At 42.4% G+C, this 22,292-nt stretch overlaps 1 protein-coding gene across 4 annotated transcripts in view; it reads right to left on the reverse strand.

Moving 5' to 3' along the window:
• Positions 1–22,292, reverse strand: part of TENM1 (teneurin transmembrane protein 1) — a 744,434-nt gene that overhangs the window by 83,944 nt on the left and 638,198 nt on the right. The window lies entirely within an intron of this gene.

Here is a 22,292-nt window from a genome sequence, read left to right on the forward strand (position 1 = left end):
CCCTGCCGACATAAAAGCCCTTTATCGACCTCCCCAGTAAACATCCTACGAGGCATAATGGGGAGGTTGATAAAGGGCTTTCAGGTCAGTGCGGGAGCGTCCATACTAGTGCGATGAAACGACAAACAGCTGATCAGCTGTTTGTCGGCTCAGCGCGACAGCCATGTAAATTTAAATGAAGCTGCGATTATTTAAATCGTGGCTTCATTTCCCTTTGCTGATCTGTCTAATCTACATGCCTTCGTCGACGGAGGCATGTAGTTTAGACACACCCTAACATTAGTGTTCTGGAAGAGGCAAAGTCCACCAGTTTCGAGACAATGTTCATCCATCAGGATTGTTCAGATGCCAGACCACTGCCTCCCAAAACAGGTCCTGTTTTTCCAGCTGAAAGAAAGATACTGTAACATGAGAGGACAATGGAAGTGTTATAAGGACTGGCTTTAGGATAACTTAAAGAAGTGCAAAATTGAAGTTGACACTTAGGAGACACTCATCCAGGATCACTCAAAATGGAGACAAGTCCTATGCAATGGCTCCCTGCATTTTGAATTTGCTCATTGGCATGCTGAGGAGGAGAAGAGGCGCAGGAGGAAGGGGAGACTGGCTTTAGTCATGGTCAACAACCTCCTGCTGTACCTGAAAACACCTGTCCTCAGTGTAATAGAACTTGTGGTTCAAGGATTGGCCTTATCAGCCAATAACTCCCATCGAAGATGATCCATAACTCCCATGGAAGATGATCATACTTGGCAACAAGAGATCGCCCATGATCATAGCTCTTGTGCTGAATCTCACCTCGACTGAATATTACCATCTGAGTTATAACAATCCAGGGAATTTGGGCCTTGCTATTACCATAGTATCATTAGCATCAGCATCAGGGTGAAGATAGACACATAATTTATTCAGCCTATGGATTTTTTTTAGATATTGAACAAAATGGAAAGGCCACTATAGTATGAGCCATGCTGCTCAAGGCTGTGTCCAGACTCAGGGGTTTTTTCGGGAAAAGTAGCCTTTTCCCGAAAAAACTTCCCCTGTGTCCAGACTCAAGCTGTGTTCTTTCGAAATAATTTCGAAAGAACGCGGCTTTTCTTTCGATGGCGGTAAACCTCGTTTCACAAGGAAGAACGCCTTCTTTCGAAAGTTCCTCTTTCGAAAGAAGGCGTTCTTCAATGTAAATAGGGCTTCCTCAAAAGAGAGCATCCAGACTCGCTGGGTGCTCTCTTTCGAAACAGCGGATTGCTCTTTCGAAAGATCCGCCTGCAGTCTAGACGTGATCTTTCGAAAGAGGCTCTTTCGAAAGATGCTTTCGAAAGAGCCTCTTTCGAAAGAAGCCTGCAGTCTAGACATAGCCCAAGCTAAACAGCCGTAGGTTTTACAATCTCTTATAAAAAAGAAAAAAATCTGGTCACAATTCAAGTATGTTTCCTGTGGGAGTACATGCCAACCTTTTAAAAACAAAGGCAGGATATGCAAAGTAAATTGCAAAATCTCTTTTGATATATAACAATAAGCTGCAACTTTCCCCATCCCATCTCACTCAGTCTGGATGTTAATTTCTATATAACATAATAATTAGCGTGTAAATTTGACAGCCTTTCTCCACATACCGTTCTCAAGAGACTATAGATGCAAACAAACAAAAAATTACACATTGATAAGTTTCGATCTTTGGTAGCAAATTGATAACAGTTTTTGATTGGGGTTTTCAACCAAAATTCACTAAAACTCATAATCATCTGTTCAGAGGGTTTGCTCCTCCAAAACTTAGTTTTGCAATGGCTAAACCAATTCTGAAGATAGATTCCATGGGCAGAGAGAGGACATAGAAATTTATTTTGATTCCACTCCATGATCAGGGCCAACAGAACAGTTTTAGGGCAGGAAATCTCAAATAAATGAACTTCTCCCCTTTCATTCCTGTGACTGTTGTCATAATGGGCATCTGCCTAGAGAGAGAGGCAAACTGGAGTAGGAATACCTAACCAATAAAAATCACATAAAACGGTAGTTTAGGGAGTTTGGGCAGTATCAGAGGGAGGCTGTGCTGTGTAATTGGTTTTGGTTTTTTACATGAGTGAGAAGGAACTGGTGAAGGGTGTGTCTAGTCAGTCGTGTCCCTGACCCCAGCATTTACTAGGGAGATTATCCCATTGATATTCTTTCCATAAGGCACCCATGATTCTTTTATTTAAAAAATACATACAACACTGTAACTGCCCAAGGGCCAGATAGAATGAGGGCTAGAGGTGTATTACATGCAGGCATTTTTACATGTCCTCGGGGATGATTCTGCACGCTGGAAGGTTTTTTTCTTTAGTCCTTATCTATGTTCCATTGCAGAGCTACCAGTTGTGAGATTTGGGATATTTGCCTCCTGCAGATAATCAAGTGCAAGGAACTGCCTCTGGGGAGTTAGGGAGGTGTTGCACCTGTGTACCTTCTTGATCTACTTTCTGGATGCTCAAGAGTCTTGGATTGTGACCTTTGCAGGATAAATTGTGCAGCTTCATAATATGATAGAAGGATATGCTGGATAATTACCTCATCTGGGTTGGACAGCTCTAAGCAGGCTCCATGCCATGGATAATACAATGCCAGTAGGACAGGTGCATTTTCAGTGCTATTTTTCTATGTGAACAGATGGCTGTATCGGCTATGTGGTATCCATTAGATAACAGTCCAAAATTATACAGCAAAGAATAGAGCTTGTGAACTGTGTAGCTGAGAGCGGATTTCAAATATGGTCTGAATAAGAAAATCACAGAAGCATAAATGTTGGGAATACAGTCATATATAATTGTCAACAGAAATGTGGTCCCTGCATGGAATGAGTGGATATAGCATAGATGTGGACCACATCTCCCACTCCTCACTCATACTATGTGAATTCCTACTAGTACTGAAAAAGTTACTCCATTGGTTATCTCTCCAGTTACACCACTGTACACACTTCAGTGATGGAAAAACTTAAACAAGCTCAGTCTAGCAGCACCTTAAAGGCTAACAAAACATGTAGATGGTATCATGAGCTTTTGTGGGTTGCACCCACAAAAACTCATGATACCATCTACATGTTTTGTTAGTCTTTAAGGTGCTGCTAGGCTATTTTTTTTAAAATTTTTCCAGCTACAGACTAAGGGTATGTCTACACTACCCCGCTAGTTCGAACTAGCGGGGGTAATGTAGTCACCCGCAGTTGCAAATGAAGCCCGGGATTTGAATTTCCCGGGCTTCATTTGCATGAAGCCGGCCGGCGCCATTTTTAAATGACGGCTAGTTCGGACCCCGTGCTACACGCTGCACGGAGTAGCTAGTTCAGATTAGGCTTCCTAATCCACGTGGAACGAGGCATACAGTTAGTTCAGATTAGGAAGCCTAATCCGAACTAGCTACTCCGTGCCGCGTGTAGCCGCGCGGCACGGGGTCCGAACTAGCCGTCATTTAAAAATGGCGCCGGCCGGCTTCATGCAAATGAAGCCCGGGAAATTCAAATCCCAGGCTTCGTTTGCAACTGCGGATGACTACATTACCTCCGCTAGTTCGAACTAGCGGGGTAGTGTAGACATACCCTCCGTTATCCCTCTGACTCTTTAGTGATGGTACAGTGAGCATCTTGAAATGAGGCTATTCACTTGTTTTCCCTCAAGGATAAAACAATTGGCCCAGGGAGTCTTTAGAAATGGATTCAGAGTATACTGCTCCATCAGCCTAGAATACAGTAACATGTAAAATAGAAGGCATTAGTGGAGGATGGTAACTTTGGGTACATTTATTAAAATCAACATGCCAGATCCTCAGATGGTATGAACTGATGCACAAATGTGGACTTCCATGCAGGTACATGTAGACCAGTCAGGGGGCAGGTTTCCGCCCACCAGGGCATCAGTGGGCGGCCATTCCTCCTAACTACAGTACATGAATTTATGCCAGAAAAAGATCTAATTCAAGATCTAGGCAAGAATATTGAGATGGAAAAAGTGACTACTGAATATTAGAGGAAAGTGTCTTTCTATTTGATACATGGGAAACATTGTTTTAATTGATATTACGCCTACTGAGGTCAAAACTACATCACACACAAATCCTTACCATGTAAATCAGATCTACCATCACAGGTGAAGTCCAATTTGCAGACTTGATATTTCTGGTATCATATGAACATTTTCATTCTTGAATCCCTGTGCATTCTTATCTGAACTAATCCATATTTATTTTGTATGTTCCTCCCTAACAGCAACCTAGCTAAGTCTTTCAAGTATCTGCTTCATTTTCAACAGATGTGTAGTATAATTGACAATACATATAATGTACTTTGTCCAGGTTTATTCTTTTTCACAGCAAAAAGACCCAAATCCTTCTCTCAGTTTTAATTAATACTAAGGTAACATATGAGGCTGTATCTATACTTTGGCACTTCTGTGATTGAAGCAGTGGTATTGATTTAATGGGTTTGGTGAAGTCCTTTTAAGTCAATGATAGAGCACTCTTCCATTCACTCCAGTACTTGAGCTCACCAATAAGAGAAGAGTAAGTCATTGGGAAAGTGTCTGCCATTGACACAGTGCAGTGTAAACAGAGCAGCAAGATGACCTAAGTTACATTATTTATGCAATCCAAATCCTGTCCAGATGTAATACAATAGTTCAATTTTCTTTGATTTCTTGTTGATAAATACCATTCATTGATGAGATGCTATAGATGATGGAAACATAGGAAACAGGAAAATAAAGACGAATAGCTAAATATCTCCAGTGCATTCATTATTAGATATTGGATTCACAAGAAACTTCAGCAGCTGTCTTCTTCATGACATTATATCTATCTACACTCCAAAAAACATACCTCTAATTCTTTTGAGATAATATGTGATGCAACACAGGACCAAGTACTTGGAACTGTTCAAAGCAACAAACCATTAATTGTTGGTTAGAGAAGAAATGAGAGAAGGAACTGATGATGTGTTAAAATGCTCTAACTGCAAAAAGAAATCTTTCCCACATCCAAGTTCAGAGTGGGGAAAAAAGCTAGTTTGAGGGATTTCATTTTGCAGCAAAACTAATATTTAATCTGCATAATCTTAAGTGTATGGGAGAGATATTCACTTTCATTCTGCTTCCCCTATGCATCTGCAGCCATATGCAAGGGTTGTAAACAATTTGCAAATGTCTGAAAGAATTCCCTGAACACAAGGTCTACATTTGGCTGCTGTAGGTAGCTTTATACTGGTTATTTCACAAGCTACAATGCAGAGGTCATGCCAGAGTGGAAGGACAGCCTTGGCTGAAGCAAGGCCTTATGCGTAAAAAAAATTTTTTTAATGTGTGTCAATGTGTAGCTGGGGAAAGTGGCCACCATAGTCATAATTTCCTGACACATCTGCTCACAGTGAGGCTCAGTCATTCTGAGAAACACCACCCTTTGTAGGCAGAATGAAAGTGAAGATTTAAGGACTTTTGTAGGTATAATCCATAGGCTCTTGATGTCCATTGTGAAATTTGAACTTTTTACATGCTTAAAAGACTGTTTCTTAATAATTGATTAGGACTTTCTGAGTATGAGTTCTTCTGGGAAGGGAACATGACTTCTAACATGTCTGTAAAGCACCATGGATGCCACTGGCATGATACAACGTTTTGCTATAACTGAAATTTCAAAAGACTGAGATAATATGCCATGTATTTCCCCTTTTCACATAACATCTGTATATTCTAGAATGTTATGTCTTAACTGGAAGATTTATTAATAAAATATTGTCATTCCATCATTAATTATTAAGGATATTAGCTTCAAATATCTTGAATTCTTCTATGGTATTCTTACCTGGATTTTGTGGGACTGTCCTGGGTAAGGAGAGAGGGAATAAGAGTTACGTGGATGAGAGAAAGAAAAGGGGACAGGACTAAGAGGGTGGAAGACAATAAAGGAATGAAGAAACAACAGGCAGTGAGATAAAGGGAGGCAAAGGGGGCAATATAATTAGGACTAAAAAGAATTGCATAAAAGAAGCAAAGGAGATGTAGTAAATGAGACTGTAAAGTAAATTAAACAGGAAGACTGAACTGAAGTTGTGCTAGAATGAATATGATGGATTTCAAATGTTTCTATGGTTAATGCTAAGTTAGTTCTGCCCAGCAAAACTTTTCTCATTAGGGAAGATCCTGATCCTGCAATTTATTCTGGAAAGTTGGACTCCTCTTTGGACTGCTCAGTTGGACCGTTTCAGGGCCCACCAGGCCGCTGCCAACACTATTCTGGGGCTCCAGAAACCACGGGGCAGCCACGTGCGCCTCATTGGAGTTCCAGGACCCGGGGGGCAGCCGCCTGTGCAGTGCTGGGGATCTGGGACCTGCTGGGCAGCTGCACACATTGCACTGGGGCTCCCAGATCCTCTTGGCAGCTGCGCACCCTGCGCTGAAGCTCTGGGATCCACTGGGCAGATGCCTGTGTCACGCTGGGACCTGCTGAGCAGCCACGTGCTGCAGCTCTCAGCCTTGCTGGGTAGCCATGTGCCAGGTCTCCCAACTCTGCCTGCAGTCCCACTTCCATGTGCTGGGTGGCCCCGCTCTTAGCTCGCTGAAGTCAGCCAACTGCTCTTCCAGCTCTACAGGGATCCTTGTTGGACCATGGATGTTGCCAGACCAGAGAATCCTGGTTAAGAGAGTTTCAACCTGTATTTTTTAAAATGTGTGGTAAGAGAGGACCCTCCTTCCCACACAATAGTTCTACTGCTATGGGAAAAGTATTTTATGGACTAATGAAAAGGTGATATCTCAGCTTCTTGTAAAGTATACCAGTTGTTTCACCAGATCCTAACTAATGCTTAACTTCTTGCATTGTTCGCGGAGAGTGATATGAGTAGCAATGGCAAGAAAGTAAATAAAAAAGTAACGTTTACCATTTTACTGTGAATGCAAAGTTTATAGAAATATTCAAAATGCCTACTAGAAATATCAGAGCAATATTGGATCTGATTCTCCTCTCAGATCATTATTACATTCTATTGTCTTCCATGGAGTTATTCTCAGTTATCACAATAGATAGAGGAATCAGGCCCTGTACCTTTAAGACTGAACTGGATAACAAGAAGAGTGGAACTTACAAAAGTTTAAATCTTATCTTCTCCAATTTTAGTTTACCAGAAGCTGTCCTGAAATCCCTACTTAGACAAATTCTCAGTGGAGTTGGTAGACATCTGATCGAGTAGGGAACAAGTAAGACCTGGTTAAGGATTTGGCTGTATGGTTTGAGTGTGTTCAGTCTTCAGGTGCACTTTTACAACTTCATTGAAATATTGGATTTTAGGGAAAAAAGAAATCAGTGCAACTGTTTTAAGCAAACATATTTAGGACCAAACTTCGCATGTGGACACACATGAGTAATTCATGTTGACTTTCACTTCAGGTGACACAGGCACATGCAGCTGAGTGACAAATCTGACCAAAAAGTAAAGATCTGTTTAATAAGTCATTGTGTAAAATGAAAATAAATATGGATCGACTACTACTATTGTACAATATGCAAGCTACAGATGGTATAGTTGTAAAAAATTTCCCACACGGAATAAAATTACTGTGTTATAAATGTTTCAACACAAGATATCTATCTGCCTTGTCCAGTTACTCTGTTTGGCACATAAATGCACTAATTACGAATGCAAATGACTGATGAGACAGATAATCGGTCATATGCAAGCACAATTAACAAAGATGTGTTTTCAACTGCGGAAACTGCATGTGAATATTATGTACATGCATTTTCATTTGCTAAGATTTAAGAATGAGGTTTTGCCTCTGGAAATCAAGCTAACATTAATTTAATCCATATTTTCCCCATTTAATAGTTAAAATTCAATGCAGCAAATTAGTTCAATTTTCTTGTTTCTTTTACGGTCTAGCCAACTACTTTACATATATTGCTATATTGGTAAATACATTATTTCAAGTGAACTACAACAAATAAGGGTGTTAAGAACAATATGGTATACCCTTCCAGAACTTTTACTTTATACATTTTGTACATTTTAGAACTTTGGAAATAAGCATTTTTTATTTGAATAAAAATTTCTCATTAAACTTCTGAAGAATTTGTACATGAAAACATCTGTAAGTACTGGAGAGGACTGATAAAATAAAGTGTATTACCTTCTGTTGAAAAGAGCTGAATTTAGAAGGAACTTGCTATTCTCATAAAACTTTTAATAGGAAGAAGTGAATCAAATTGTTTAATTACCATTTTATGGTTGGTAAAAGGGCAAATTACATGCCATCTATTTCTAAACTTCTAAGTGTCTCTGATGCTCTTAATTAAAGCTGCCATCTAGAAACTACTAAAGTAATTTTATGCAATTAGTTATTTATAGGTTACCATAATACTCCACTCAAAATATGATTCAAGTGATTTTCAGTCTCTTGCTTTGTGATCTCTGTCATCTTTTCACTTTTAAAGTATTAGAAGCAAAGTGTTCAGCTATTCTTTATTAGCTAAAACACTTCTTTCACTCCCTGGACATGAATATTGTTGCTTTTTCAACAGATGCATTTAAAAGCAGAGATGAAAGAAAAATTGTGAAGTGCCAATTCTGGAAGTCATGAAAATGTCTTATCTCCAACTTGAGCTATTATAATCAGATTCAGATTTGCTGTGGCTATCATAAAAATGAGTATCTATTTCTGTTGCATTGAAATTAGGACAGTATTAGACTGGGGAAAACTTGCTTTTCTAAGTAAGATCAAATAAAAACCCCCCACATGTCTCCATGACTGTTAAGTTCTTCAAATTGGAGATATTGGAAAATGATAGGGGAAGAAAAAGAACACTATCTTGGGATGCAAGGAAATTGAATGAGATAAGTTTTCAGTCTGAGATTGATGTCTTTTAAAAGAATCAGCATAAAGTATGGATGAAATTATGATAGTCTGAACCTTATTTTTCATTATCACTGTAACAAGCTTAATGTGCATATATATCAGTGGTGGGCAATCTGTGGCCCAAAGGCCCCACACAGCCAATTTGGGATCTATGCATGGCCCATGAGACATTTTGTTTACTGTTGCCCATGACTCTGTTGGTTTCTGTCCACATAGTTTTTTCCTACTGGTATTAATACAGTAACATGCACTTAAAGCAAGGGCCCGTGAAGTGAAGTGAAGTACGTGCTGATTGCACACAACATTGACTGTAAGAGCTGTGCATTTTCTCTGCATCTAATCAAAGCACAGCTATGGCACACCCTGCAAATTCTAGTATGCAATCACAGTTAGGAGAACTACCCTATCCCCGGAACAAAATACAGGACTATGTAGCACTTTACAGACTAACAAGATGGTACCTACAAAGTGCTACATAGTCCTGTATTTTGTTTCAGCTACACCAGACTAACACGGCTACATTTCTATTCCTATCCCAGGAGATCGTCTTGGTTATGACAATCTTGCAAACCACTATGGTGAAGGACGGCCACTTATGTGACAAACTTACTAGCCTGGGTTGCCCATTGCTGATATACACACTCATAAAAATGTAGGAACTCACTAAATAATGAGTGTTATTACTTATGGACCGGAACTTTTCATTTTCATAAGGGCTCAATCCACATATCTCTAAAATCAGTAGGCAGCTTTCAGCTGACCTGGAGTAGGCTCTAAATGGACAGACTGTTTATATGTGACAAAATATGAATATGTTTAATTCTAGGTCTTAAAAAAGCTTTTTTTGTACTTAATTTAGCAAGATGATTCATTCCGCCAATAGTAAGAATGAAAGCAATAGAAAAATGACTATTTTGGACTGAAAAACCTTTTGTGGCAAGAATAATAAATAATAAAACAGTTTGAATCAAGCTACATAAAATTTTGAATTAAAAATGTTAGATGCATGTGACGGCGCGATGGGGTTCCCCCGTCTCCTGCACCCCGAAATGGCACAAACAGACTGCACCAGCTGGTGTAATGGAGGTTGTTTATTGCCTCTCCAGGATACAGCACAGCACAGATGTAATCTGGTCACAGAGCTGGGCTAGGATGCCTCAGGCCCCCTTGAGATGGGGGAGACTGGGCCCCTAAACTCCAGTCCCTTTCCCTAGGCTGTCTCCTCCATGCTTCCAGCCAACAACTCACTAACCCTCTTCCAGCCCTGCCCCCCAGCCAGGGCAGCATCCACCTTCCTTTGTTCCTTTCCATGGGGGGTGTCTGGTTCAACAAGTTTGGCATTACCTTTGCATAGTGAGGTTTTTCCTGCTGGGTCTTGCTCCAGACAGCAGGGGTCACCACAGCCCAGCAAGTACCCCCACTACGTCACAATGCAATCATGATATTTTTATTTAAATTAATTTTTAAAAATTATTTTTATTTACATATGGCTACTTCTTCATTTTCTTCCCATTTTGTCTTAAATTGCTCATGGTTATTTGCACTTGTTCTTTAATTAGTTTCTTAAATGTTAGTACAATTGCTGATTTTATGTAGAGTTTTTTTTCTAATAAGAAGTTTCAAATTTAAAATATTAGATATGCTCAAACACACACACACACACACACACACACACACACTGTAAATACAGACACAAAGTTGGCAAGTAACTAGTGTTATATTTGAAACCAACAGCACTTTCTGATAAAGTGAAATTCCATATGTGAAGAAACCTGAAATGCTTTCACTACCCTGTACTTCTCCAGCTGGGTTCGCAGTCTGAATGGGGACTGTGCATCTAATTCACTTTTACAGTATGCTTTTAAAAATCTCATTCAGTGCTTAAATGTGAGCTAAGGTGTTTAAGTTTAGGCTCCTATTTTTTTTTAAATTGTCTTATATGTATAACGATGTTTGCAACAACTTTGTTAATGTATTGAAAGATTAAATAATGTAGTTGTTACCATTGACGCAATTTTTTCCCAAATGACAGATTTTATATAATTTTAGCTCTGATATTGAACAGAAATTTAAGTTGAAACACATGAGTCCTCCCACTGAATATGATGGGACTGTTCATATGAAAAAATCTCCTGCTTCAGTGTGTCCAGGATCAGGGCCTCAACATCGAGTATTATTTGGCTCCTTATGTAAATTTTATAAAATTCCACGAGGAGTAACGGTAGTTCGAACTAGGAAGCCTAGTTCGAACTACCTAGTTCGTGCCGCGTGTAGCCGCGCGGCACGGGGTTCGAACCAGCCGGGATTTAAAAATGGCGGCGCCCGGCTTATGCAAATGAAGCCCGGGAAATTCAAATCCCGGGCTTCATTTGCAAGTGCGGTATGCCTACATTACCCCGCTAGTTCGAACTAGCGGGGTAGTGTAGACATACAACCTGATTTAAATCAATTATTTTTTCTTAAAAAAACCCACAACAAATATTTAAAAGTAAAATTTTAAATTATTCCATTCTACTTTGCACTTTTATTACATATTTCATAGGAGACCATCAAGCTTCTTCACATAATTTAGTTATGAATTAACTAAGGGCCAGATTTGTAAAGACAATTAGGCATTGTTCCACTTAGCATTTCAAGGTCTAATTTATTGAAAAGCCTAACGTTATGTCTACAATGTAATGTAAGCCCGGGGCTAACAAAACTCAAGATAGCATATCTTGGGTTTGTTCAGGAAGGGCTTGGGGGTATGTCTACACTACCACCCTAGTTCGAACTAGGGTGGTAATGTAGGCAATCGGAGTTGCAAATGAAACAAGGAGTAATGGTAGTTCGGAATAGGAAGCCTAGTCCGAACTACCTAGGCCATGCCGCATGTAGCCGCGCGGCACAGAGTCCGCACTAGCAGACATTTAAAAATGGCGGCGCCCGGCTTTATGCAAATGAAGCCCGGGAAATTCAAATCCCGGGCTTCATTTTCAACTCCGGTTGCCTACATTACCACCCTAGTTCGAACTAGGGTGTAGTGTAGACAAAACCTGGGTGTCCATGCTCAGTTGTTATCCCAGGTTAGGAATTTTTGATTCCTGGGTAGCAAGCTAGGCTCCAGTATCTATGCTGCACCTTGCAGGCCCAAGTCCAATCCAGACTTCTTAGCACCCTCCCAAAATGGAGCCACTCTACCTCTTTATTGGTAATACACTGGGGGGAAATTTGGCTGTCCACCAAACTGGACTTTCTAGAGGAAAAAAAATCAGTCATTGAGATTTTTAGAATTCCCATTGGGTTCCCAGAGCAAAGACCAGCGGCATTTCATCTACACTGCAAAGCAATCAGACTTGAACCCTGAATCCTAGCCTGGCTTAGGATTGGACCCTTCATACTAGGCCCTGGGATCTTAGGTTAGCATGATTTGTGTGTAAATGGAAGCAGTGTTAGGCTTGAACCCGATTCTGACTTTATAGCCTTAGGCTGTGTCCAGACTCCATGCCTCCGTCGACGGAGGCATGTAGATTAGCCAGCTCGGAAGAGGGAAATGAAGCCGCGATTAAAATAATCGCGGCTTCATTTAAATTTAAATGGCTGCCCCGATCTGCCGATCAGCTGTTTGTCGGCAGATCGGGAGAGTCTGGACGCGATGCCCCGACAAAGAAGCCTTTCTTCATCGACACAGGTAAGCCTCGTGAAACCAGGTTTACCTGTGTCGATGAAGAAAGGCTTCTTTGTCGGGGCATCGCGTCCAGACTCTCCCGATCTGCCGACAAACAGCTGATCGGCAGATCGGGGCAGCCATTTAAATTTAAATGAAGCCGCGATTATTTTAATCGCGGCTTCATTTCCCTCTTCCGAGCTGGCTAATCTACATGCCTCCGTCGACGGAGGCATGGAGTCTGGACACAGCCTTAGTGACTTCTGAAAATAAGACTTAGGCTCCTAAGTCACTTGGTCCTAAATGCTAAATGAAGTAATGTCTAAATTAGGGATGGCAATGTGCAGACGACTACATGTTCTGTTCACTACACGCAGTGCCCCCTCTTCTTGCTGCCTCTGTATCACAGGCAGCAAGGGGGGGAGGTGGAGCCGGTGCCTTTGGGGAGCAGGCTTTTAAGCCAGCTCCCCTCGAGCACCAGATCTGCCTGCCTCCTCCAATCCCTGAGCTGCCGATTCTGATAGAGAGGCAGCAGCATGGAGTGTGTGTGCGGGGAGGGGGGGGGGGGGGGGGGCTGGTGGGAGGCGATACACACAAGGAGCCAGCTTTTAAGTTGGCTCTCCATGCATGCTGGCTCTGTGGACCCTTCTGCCCCCACCTGTCCCCAGAGGCAGTGGGAGAGGGGGAGCAGGCAGGAGCCAGTGCTGATGGGAGCCAGCTTAAAAGCCAGCTCCCCCCAACACCAGCTCCGTGGTGCCACTTTATCCTCTCACTGCCACGCAGTATTGTCTCAGACAAAGTTTGCTCAACAGCAGCAGCCCCTGTTCTCAGAGGCTGCGTCTAGACTGGCCAGTTTTTCCGGAAAATCAGCCGCTTTTCCGGAAAAACTTGCCAGCTGTCTACACTGGCCGCTTGAATTTCCACAAAAGCACTGACTTCCTACTGTAAGAAATCAGTGCTTTTTGCGGAAATACTATGCTGCTCCCCTTCGGGCAAAAGTCCTTTTGCACAAAACTTTTGCGCAAAAGGGCCAGTGTAGACAGCTCTGCTTTGTTTTCCGCAAAAAAGCCCTGATCGCGAAAATGGTGATCGGGGCTTTTTTGCGGAAAAGTGCGTCTAGATTGGCATGGACGCTTTTCCGCAAAAAGTGCTTTTGCAGAAAAGCGTCCATGCCAATCTAGACACTCTTTTTCGAAAATGCTTTTAACGGAAAACTTTTCCGTTAAAAGCATTTCCGGAAAATCATGCCAGTCTAGACGTAGCCAGGGGGTCCAAGCTCCCTGTGGACAGAGGGTGCTTCAGCATCCCACAGAGCAGCCTCTGTCCACGGCAAGCCAGGGCCTGTTGCAGACAGAGGTTACTCTGTGGCAGCAGCCTCTGTCTATGGGGAGCTCAGACTACCCCGCATTGCTGCCTCTATATCAGAGGCAGTAGCGAGGGGCAGCAGGCAGGCAGTCTGTGTGGGGAGCTGATTTTTAAACTAGCTCCCTTTGTGGACCAGCTCCCCCTAGCACCCTGTATTCCTGCCTCTGTATCAGAGGCAGAAGTACGACATGGCAGGGGGCTCTCTGGGAGTGGGGCCAGGAGTGCATTGACTTCTGGACTCACCCCGGGGACTATTGAATAGTCATGTAACCACTAAAATTTGATGTGGTTACATGACTATTCAATTACACACTATCTAACATCTCTAGTCTAAAGGTACGGCTAGATTGCGGGGGGTTTTCAGGATACCGGAAGTATCCTGAAAAAACTCCGCCATGTCCAGGGTCTGCGTTTGTACTATGCATTTTTGCATAGCTTTTTCTGAAAAAGATATGTAGTCTAGTCGTACCCTAAATATCTTTAAATATGGGCCTAATACTCGTGATTAGCTCCCTTTAACAGGTGAGACACCGAAAGGAAAAGAGAAGTTCTATGACTTGACTAGATATACACAATGAATCGGCAACTGCTAATGTTATTTTTTGTAACAAAGATATTATAGAAAAAAATCTGGTACATGGGAAAACTAAAAAAAGTGGAATTAAGATAATTATTAATACAATCTTGTTTACTTTGTCCTTTGCTTTTAATACCTACTTCTTCAATAAATGTATTCAGTTCATTGCAGAGTTTATATTATGCCCTCACCTTGTATCACTGCACATTTTGTTTAAGTACCTGGTCATCTATTACATGACTCATTAGCTTGAGTTCTCTGTAGTATTAAAGAAAGTTACAGTAAAAATAATATATTGAAACTCAAGTTTCAACTACATGAACCATAAATGTTTAAAAGCATGTTACAAAGTCTATTTAAACTCATATGCAATACTAAGGATTAATGCTCAGTCAACCTTTTTGCTATATTCCCTGCATCCCCACCCCTAGCTTATTATATTGAAATTTTAATGAACAAAGCTAAAAATGTTTCCTATTAGTTGTAAAATAAAAATTGGGGAAACTAGATCAAATAAAGAATTGACTATGGTGACATGCCAAGGAGCATTACTCTGTGAAATTTCACCATTTGCATTCATCATTCTATTATTTCCATAAACATATATCAAAATATAATCACCTTCAGGTAATGATACTGAGGAAAATGAAATGAAAAGTTTTAGAAGCTGCTGCAGGTTCTTGAATTACATAATAAACTTTATTTTTGTTTATTTGAACAATTAGCATCAAATACTTTGTAAATGCTAACATGTCAGAAGTACTATATTAGAAAAAGTCAATACAAATATTAAAAACCCTAAAAAGTACAATAATCCCTGAAACACCTTTCACTCGGTACAGATAAATAGACAAACAATAACAAATGAATGCATATTGGTGTTTTTATTTTTCTACACATTTCAGATTTTCAAAGGGTACATTACCAGTAGGGCTGGAAACTGTAAATTGCAGCTTAAGACGACATACCCGTGGTCAGCTGTGATCAAGCTACAAACAATGTAGCTGTTGTGGTGTGACCACACCCAAGACACTAGGCACATACTCAGGGAAGCTAGGGCCACCCTCCCCTGCCTCAAGCTACTGCAGCTACACTATTTTTAGCACATTCTCTCAACCGGAGCTAACACACATATGTATCCTAGGGTATGTCTACACTACAAAGTTAACTCGAACTAACAGACGTTAGTTCAAATTAACTTTGATAGGCGCTAAACATAAGTTCAAACTAGCGGTTTCTATGTGTAGCGCCTATCAAAGTTAATTCGAACTAGCGGAGCGCTTAATTCGAACTAGGTAAAACTCATTCTACGAGGACTAATGCCTAGTTCGAATTAAGTAGTTCGAATTAAGGGCTGTGTAGCCACTTAATTCAAACTAGTGGGAGGCTAGCCCTCCCCAGCTTGCCCTGGTGGCCACTCTGGGCACCACCAGGGAAACTTGTCTGCCCCCGTCCCGGCCCCGAAGCCCTTAAAGGGGCACGGGCTGGCTACGGTGCCCGTGCCAGGTGCAAGCCTGCCAGCACCCAGCCAGTAGACCCTGCACCTGGCATGGCACGAGCCAGCCACCTGCTGCCACCCAGCCCTCCGCCTCTTCCCGGGACCAGGCTGGCGGCTCCCAGGAGCCTGCCCGGGGCCGCAAGAGGCAGGCACCCGCCTGGTCTAGTGCGGAGATCGTGGACCTCATCCAGGTTTGGGGGGAAGCCTCCAATGTCCATGACCTCTGCACCAGGCACAGGAAAGTGGCCGTCTAGGGCAGGATAGCCGCCAGCCTGGCCACCCAGGAGCAGGTTTGCATGAAAATCAAGGTGGTCCAATGAGACCCCCGACCCTGAGCTTAGAAGATAAGAAAATAAGAACGGCCGTACTGGGTCAGACCAACGGTCCATCTAGCCCAGTAGCCTGTCTGTCGACAGCGGCCCACACTGGGTACACTGGAGGGGATGGACCGAATACAATGACCAAGCCATTTGTCTCATGCCATCCATCTCCAGCCTTCCACAAACAGAGGCCAGGGACACCATTTCTACCCCCTGGCTAATACCACTCCATGGACCCAACCTCCATGAATGTATCTAACTTCTCTTTAAACTCTGTTATAGATCTAGCCTTCACAGCCTCCTGCAGCAAGGAGTTCCACAGGTTGACTATTTGCTTTGTGAAGAAGAACTTTCTGTTATTAGTTTGAAGCCAGCTACCCATTCATTTAATCTGGTGTCCTCTAGTCCTTCTATTACGGCAACTAATGAAGAACATTTCTTTATGCACCGTCTCCACACCATTCATGCTTTTATAGACCTCTATCATATCCCCCCTCAGTCTCCTCTTTTCTAAGCTGAAAAGTCCCAGTCTCTTTAGCCTCTCTTCATATGGGACCTGTTCCAAACCTCTGATCATTTTAGTTGCCCTCCCCTCTCCCACCCTCTCTCTTCCCCTCTCCCACCTCATTTTCCCAGTCTCTCCGAATTTTGTTCAATAAAGAGAGTTTCTATTTTTGAACACACGTGTCCTTTATTTTGTACATCAGGAAGAGGGGCTAGGGAGGGGTAAGTGGAAGAAGGTGAGTGAGGAATGGGGTACGAGGCCCCAATGGGGAGAACTGGGGTGGCTCTGCGGGCTCCTTGGGGTGGAAGCTCTCCTGCAGCTCCCTGATTGCCCCCCCCCCCGAATGGAAGCCTGCGGCAAGTGCAGCCGGGCTGATGGCCAAGTGCTGTGATGTGCCGAGTGTGGGCATTCAGGGCACTCCAAGCCAGGACTGCTTTGCTGTCCCTCATCGAGTTAGACATCAAGCGGGGAACCCCTGAGAACTGTCTGTCCAGGGTGGGGGTCAGGTCCCTTTAAGCACAGCCCTCGGCTAGCCTGAGACAGCAGCTCCATGCTCTAAGTCCTAATCTGATGCCCTGCCGGCACTGCTTCTGGCCATCCTTAACCTCGGTTCAGGGTCCACTCAATGTGGACATGCTAGTTCGAATTAGCAAAACGCTAATTCGAACTAGTTTTTAGGTCTAGATGCACTAGTTCGAATTAGCTTAGTTTGAATTAACTAATTCGAATTAAGTTAGTTCGAATTAGTGCTATAGTGTAGACATACCCTGACAAAAGCCCACAGCATAAAAAGGTGTTCTTAACAAAGGGCTTTATGTTGGGGATGACATGGAAAATATCAATAGGGTTATAGGAATAACAAGAGGAATGTTAGTGGGGGAACCTGCTCTGGATCTTAAAAGGTCTATACACCCTCCCCCCTAACTCGCCCTCCCCCCCCAAAGGAGTGAAATCATGGTACAGGTCTGCTACATATCACCAAATTGCAAAGACGGATGATGAGGCATTTCTAGAACAAACAATGATAATATCCAAATATGACATGGTAGTAACGGGATTTTAACTACTCAGATGTTTGTTGAAAAAGTAATATAGAAAAGCTCAAAATTTCCAGGAAGTTTTTGGAACAACTTGTTGTATCAGAAAGTGGAGAAAGTAACCAGGACTGTCATTTTACACTTGATTCTCAGCAACAGGGCGGAATTAGTAGCAAATCTGATGTTATAAGGCAATTTCAGTGAAAGTGCTCATTTCATAATTCTAAAGACAGAAGGTTGAGAGAGCAGCAGGATAAGTACAAAGGACTTCAAAAAGGAAATTCAGAGAACTGGTAGGTAAGGTCCCATGGGAAGAAAATCTAAGGGGAAAAGGTATTAAGGAGACCCAACAATTTCACAGACACACAATATTAAAAGCACAACTGCAAAGATGTGAAAGAATGAAAGGAGGAAAAGAAAGAGGGCAATTTCTCTCAATGAGGAGTATTTAAGTGACCTGAAAATCAAAAAAAGAATCCTACAAAAAGTAAAAACATAGACAAATTGCTATGGAGGAATATAAAAGAATAGTATTAGCATGTGGGGACAAAATCAGATTAAGGCTCAAAATGAGTTACACCAAGCAGGGTACATAAAAGGCCACAAGAAGGGGTTATTTAAATATACCAGGAGAAAGATGAAAGAAAGTGTAGGTCCTCTACTTAGTGGGAAAGAAGAGCTGACAACATTAAGAAGGCTGAGATGTTTAATATCTATTTTGCTTCAGCTCTCACTAAAAAGACTTTGATAGAAATATAGCCGTGTTAGTATGGTGTAGGTGAAACAAAAAGCAGGACTATGAAATCAGATTTTGATCTGAGGAAGTGGGTCTGGCCCACAAAAGCTCATCACCTAATAAACCATCTTGTTAGTCTTTAAAGTGCTACATAGTCCTGTTTTTTGTAAAAAGACTGTGATCAACACAATTAATATTAGCATCAAAAGCAAAGGAATAAAAACCAAAATTGAGAGGGAGGAAGTTAACGCATAGGTTACTTGTATTCAAGTCAGCAGGGCCCGATGAAGTTCACACTTAGGGTACTTAAGGAATTAGAGGAAGCAATCTTAGAACTATTAGTAATTATCTTTGAAAATCTATGGAAGATGGTCGGTTTTCAGAAGATTGGAAAAAGGGAAACACAGTATCTATTTTTAAAAAGGGGAACACAGATGTCTAGGGAATTATAGTCCAGTCAGCCTAACTTTGATACCTGGAAAGATATTGGAACAAATTATTAATCAATCAACATATAAATCACCTAGAGTAGTGGCCCACAGCTCACTCTACTCCAGGGAGCACCAGACAGCCACCCATGTTGACAAAATGGGTGCAGGAGTGTGTAGGGGTGCGGGGTCTGACTGGGAGGTAGGGTACAGGAGCAGGCTGAGAATAGGAGGTCTGGGTGGAAGGAAGGGTGCAAGAACAGACAGAGGGTGAGGGGTCTTGGAAGGAGGGAGGGAGTAGGAATGGGGTGGCAGGTCTGGAAGGAAGGTAGGGTGCAGGAGTGGGCTGAGGATGGGGTGTCTTTGTGGGAGGGAAGTTGCAGGGGTACGGTGGTGGTCTGGGAGGCGGTAGGGTGCAGAGCTGGCTGATGGGAGGGTCTGGGAAAGAGGGAGGGTGTAGAAGTAGGGTGGGGAGTCTGGGAGCAAGGGAGGGTGCAGGAGCAGGATAGAGGTGGGAGGTCTGGGGGGAGGGTGCAGGTCTGGGAAAGAGGGACGGTACAGGAGTGGTGTGGGGATACAGGGTTTCAGTTGGAGGGTGTGGGTGTGAAGGCGATCGGGGTGTGGGTCTGGGGATGAGGATGCTTACCTGGCTCCTTGCCTCCCTCTGCTCCCAGGCACCATCCCCCATTGCTCCTATTGGCCATGAATCTGGCCAATTGGAGCAGAAGTGAAAATCTCCGGGCAAGCAGTTTCCTGCACTGCCATTTTCACAGCCCAGCACGCGAAGCTGCTTCCTTTCCCAGAAAGCCAGATCCCAGCAAGCCAGATCCTCATGGGGGAGGCTGGTGCACCAGCGCAGATTCCCAGCTGAGCAGGGGAAGCCTGAGCCTGTGCCCCAGCTGTAATATGGTTGTAGACCACTAGTGGTTCATGGACCACATTTTGAGAACCACTGACCTAGAGGGTAAGAGGGTGAAAAGAAATAACTAGCATGGGTTTGTCAAAAATAAATCATGCCAAACCAACCCAATAGCCTCCTTTGACAAGATGCTAGCCTACTGGATAGGGGAGAAGTAGTAAAGGTAATACATATTGATTTTACTAATGCTTTTGACTAGGATCAACAAGAGCCCCCTGGGCAAAGGGGGACCTGGATCTATGCTCCCAGAAGGAATGGGGCCTCAGACGGAAGGGAAGCTGGGCCACTAGCCCTCAGTGAGTCCCAGACTGTGGTGCATCTCCCTCCCTAGTCCTCAGTGCTATTTGGAGCATGCCCTGCAGGGCTATGATGTTGGTTTATAGGGCCCACGATTCCAGAGGTGATTTATAGGGCCCAGGGCTCTAGGCACTGCCACAGTGGCAGCTGAGAGCCCCAGGCACTTTTGAATCTCTGTGCTCTGGAGCAGCTGTCCTCTTCCCACCTTTCTCCCCCCCCCCCCCCCGGTCTGTTGAAGTCTTAAGAAAAGAAGATTGACAGGCAATCTGATAACAGCCTTCAAATATTATAAAGGCTGTCATGGAGAGGATTGTGATCAATTTTCTCCATGTTCACTGAAGATAGGACAAGAAGTAAAGGGCTTAATCTGCAGCAAGGGAGATTTAGATTAGATATTAGAAAAAACATTCTAACTAGAAAAGTAATTAAGTTCTGGAACAGGCGTCCAAGGATAGTTGTGCAATCTCCATTACTGGAGGTTAATAACAGGTTGGACAAACTCTTGTCAGGTGTGTTCTGTTTACTTAGTGCTGCTTCAGCCTGGAGGGGCTGGATTTGATGACTTCTTGAGGTTCCTTTCAGCCCTATATTTCTATGTTGCTATTCGCAAACTAGAATGTTCATTCTTGGAGAAATTATGGTAGCTGATGTTTTAATGAGTTTATTTATTATTTTTATTTATATTGCAGTAATGGCTGAAGTTTGGGGCTCCTTCATGCTAGGCACTGTACTCCTAGATGGAAAATGACAGTCCATATCTCAAAGAACTTACAAACTAAAAGACACAACATAATTAATTGTGGAGATGGGGAACCAAGGTTATGAAAATAATAGCATACGCATAATACATAAGAATGACCATACTGGGTCAGACCAAAGGTCCATCCAGCCCAGTATCCGGTCTGCTGACAGAGGCCAATGCCAGGTGTCCCAGCGGGAGTGAACCGAACAGGTAACGATCAAGTGATCTCTCTCCTGTCATACATCTCCACCTTCTGACAAACAGAGGCTAGGGGCACCATTCCTTACCCATCCTGGCTAATAGCCGTTAATAGACCTAACCTCCATGAATGTATTTAGCTCTTTTTTAAACCCTGTTATAGTCCTAGCCTTCACGACCTCCCCAGACAAGGAATTCCACAGATTTACTATGCTCTCTGTGAAGAACTTCCTTTTATTTATCTTAAATAAATGCAGCTCCTGATTTCTCTGAAATCAGAACTCACCACTTGCCTTGCCAGTATCAGCTTTCAGTTTACTATATGCATTTAGGTTTTTGCTAGCTGCTCCATGACTCATTAATAGTACTTTCAGCATCAAATAGCAGCTTATAAATCAGGTGGTAACAACACAATTCATCTTCCCTTATAACTTCAGTCTTATATTTAGAAAGCCAAATATATAACCAACATATTAGAAATTTTCACCAATATTTTCCCTTTGTAAATAAACAACACAGAACAGCAAGTTGTATTCTAATGAGATATAATCAATTATGGCCAGCAATAATACATTGACTAGTATGTTTCCTTCTATTTTTAGAGTTGATTTGGCATATTAATTAGCTGCCTGAAGATTAATATTTATTTCTATACTTACCTTGCACTTACCTTCCATCACTAAAGACACATTAAAGTCACTCTGGCTCTAGCTACAATATGTTACTAAATACATCTTAAAACAGGGTTCATTGCTTGCCTTGGAAATACATTTTAATTTTCTGTTGATCTAAAATCTAAATTTTCCTTATTAGAGCTATTCGTTAGGAGTTTGCAGGATGCTAAGAGGAATGAGCAAATAGCAACTCACTCAGAGCTCTGTCATGTGGAATGCTGAGTACCGAGTACCTTTCATTCCAACTGAATTCAGTAGAAGTTGAAGGTGCTCAGGTTGCTGGAGCGGAACCTGAAGGTGCGCAAGTTGAAGGTGCGCAGGATGAGCCAGTATGCTGTGTTTTACAGTAGTTTTAAGGCACGTGGATTGGATTTTAGTGCTACTGATTATTAAGAATTTGTACATATGCAATTCCTGAAAATACAATATTTACTTTGGGAACAAAAAGCTACAAACTTATTATTTTACTCAGAA

The sequence above is a fragment of the Pelodiscus sinensis genome, chromosome 13, assembly GCF_052426305.1.
Source record: "Pelodiscus sinensis isolate ZL-2025 chromosome 13, ASM5242630v1, whole genome shotgun sequence".
Taxonomy (NCBI): domain Eukaryota; kingdom Metazoa; phylum Chordata; order Testudines; family Trionychidae; genus Pelodiscus; species Pelodiscus sinensis.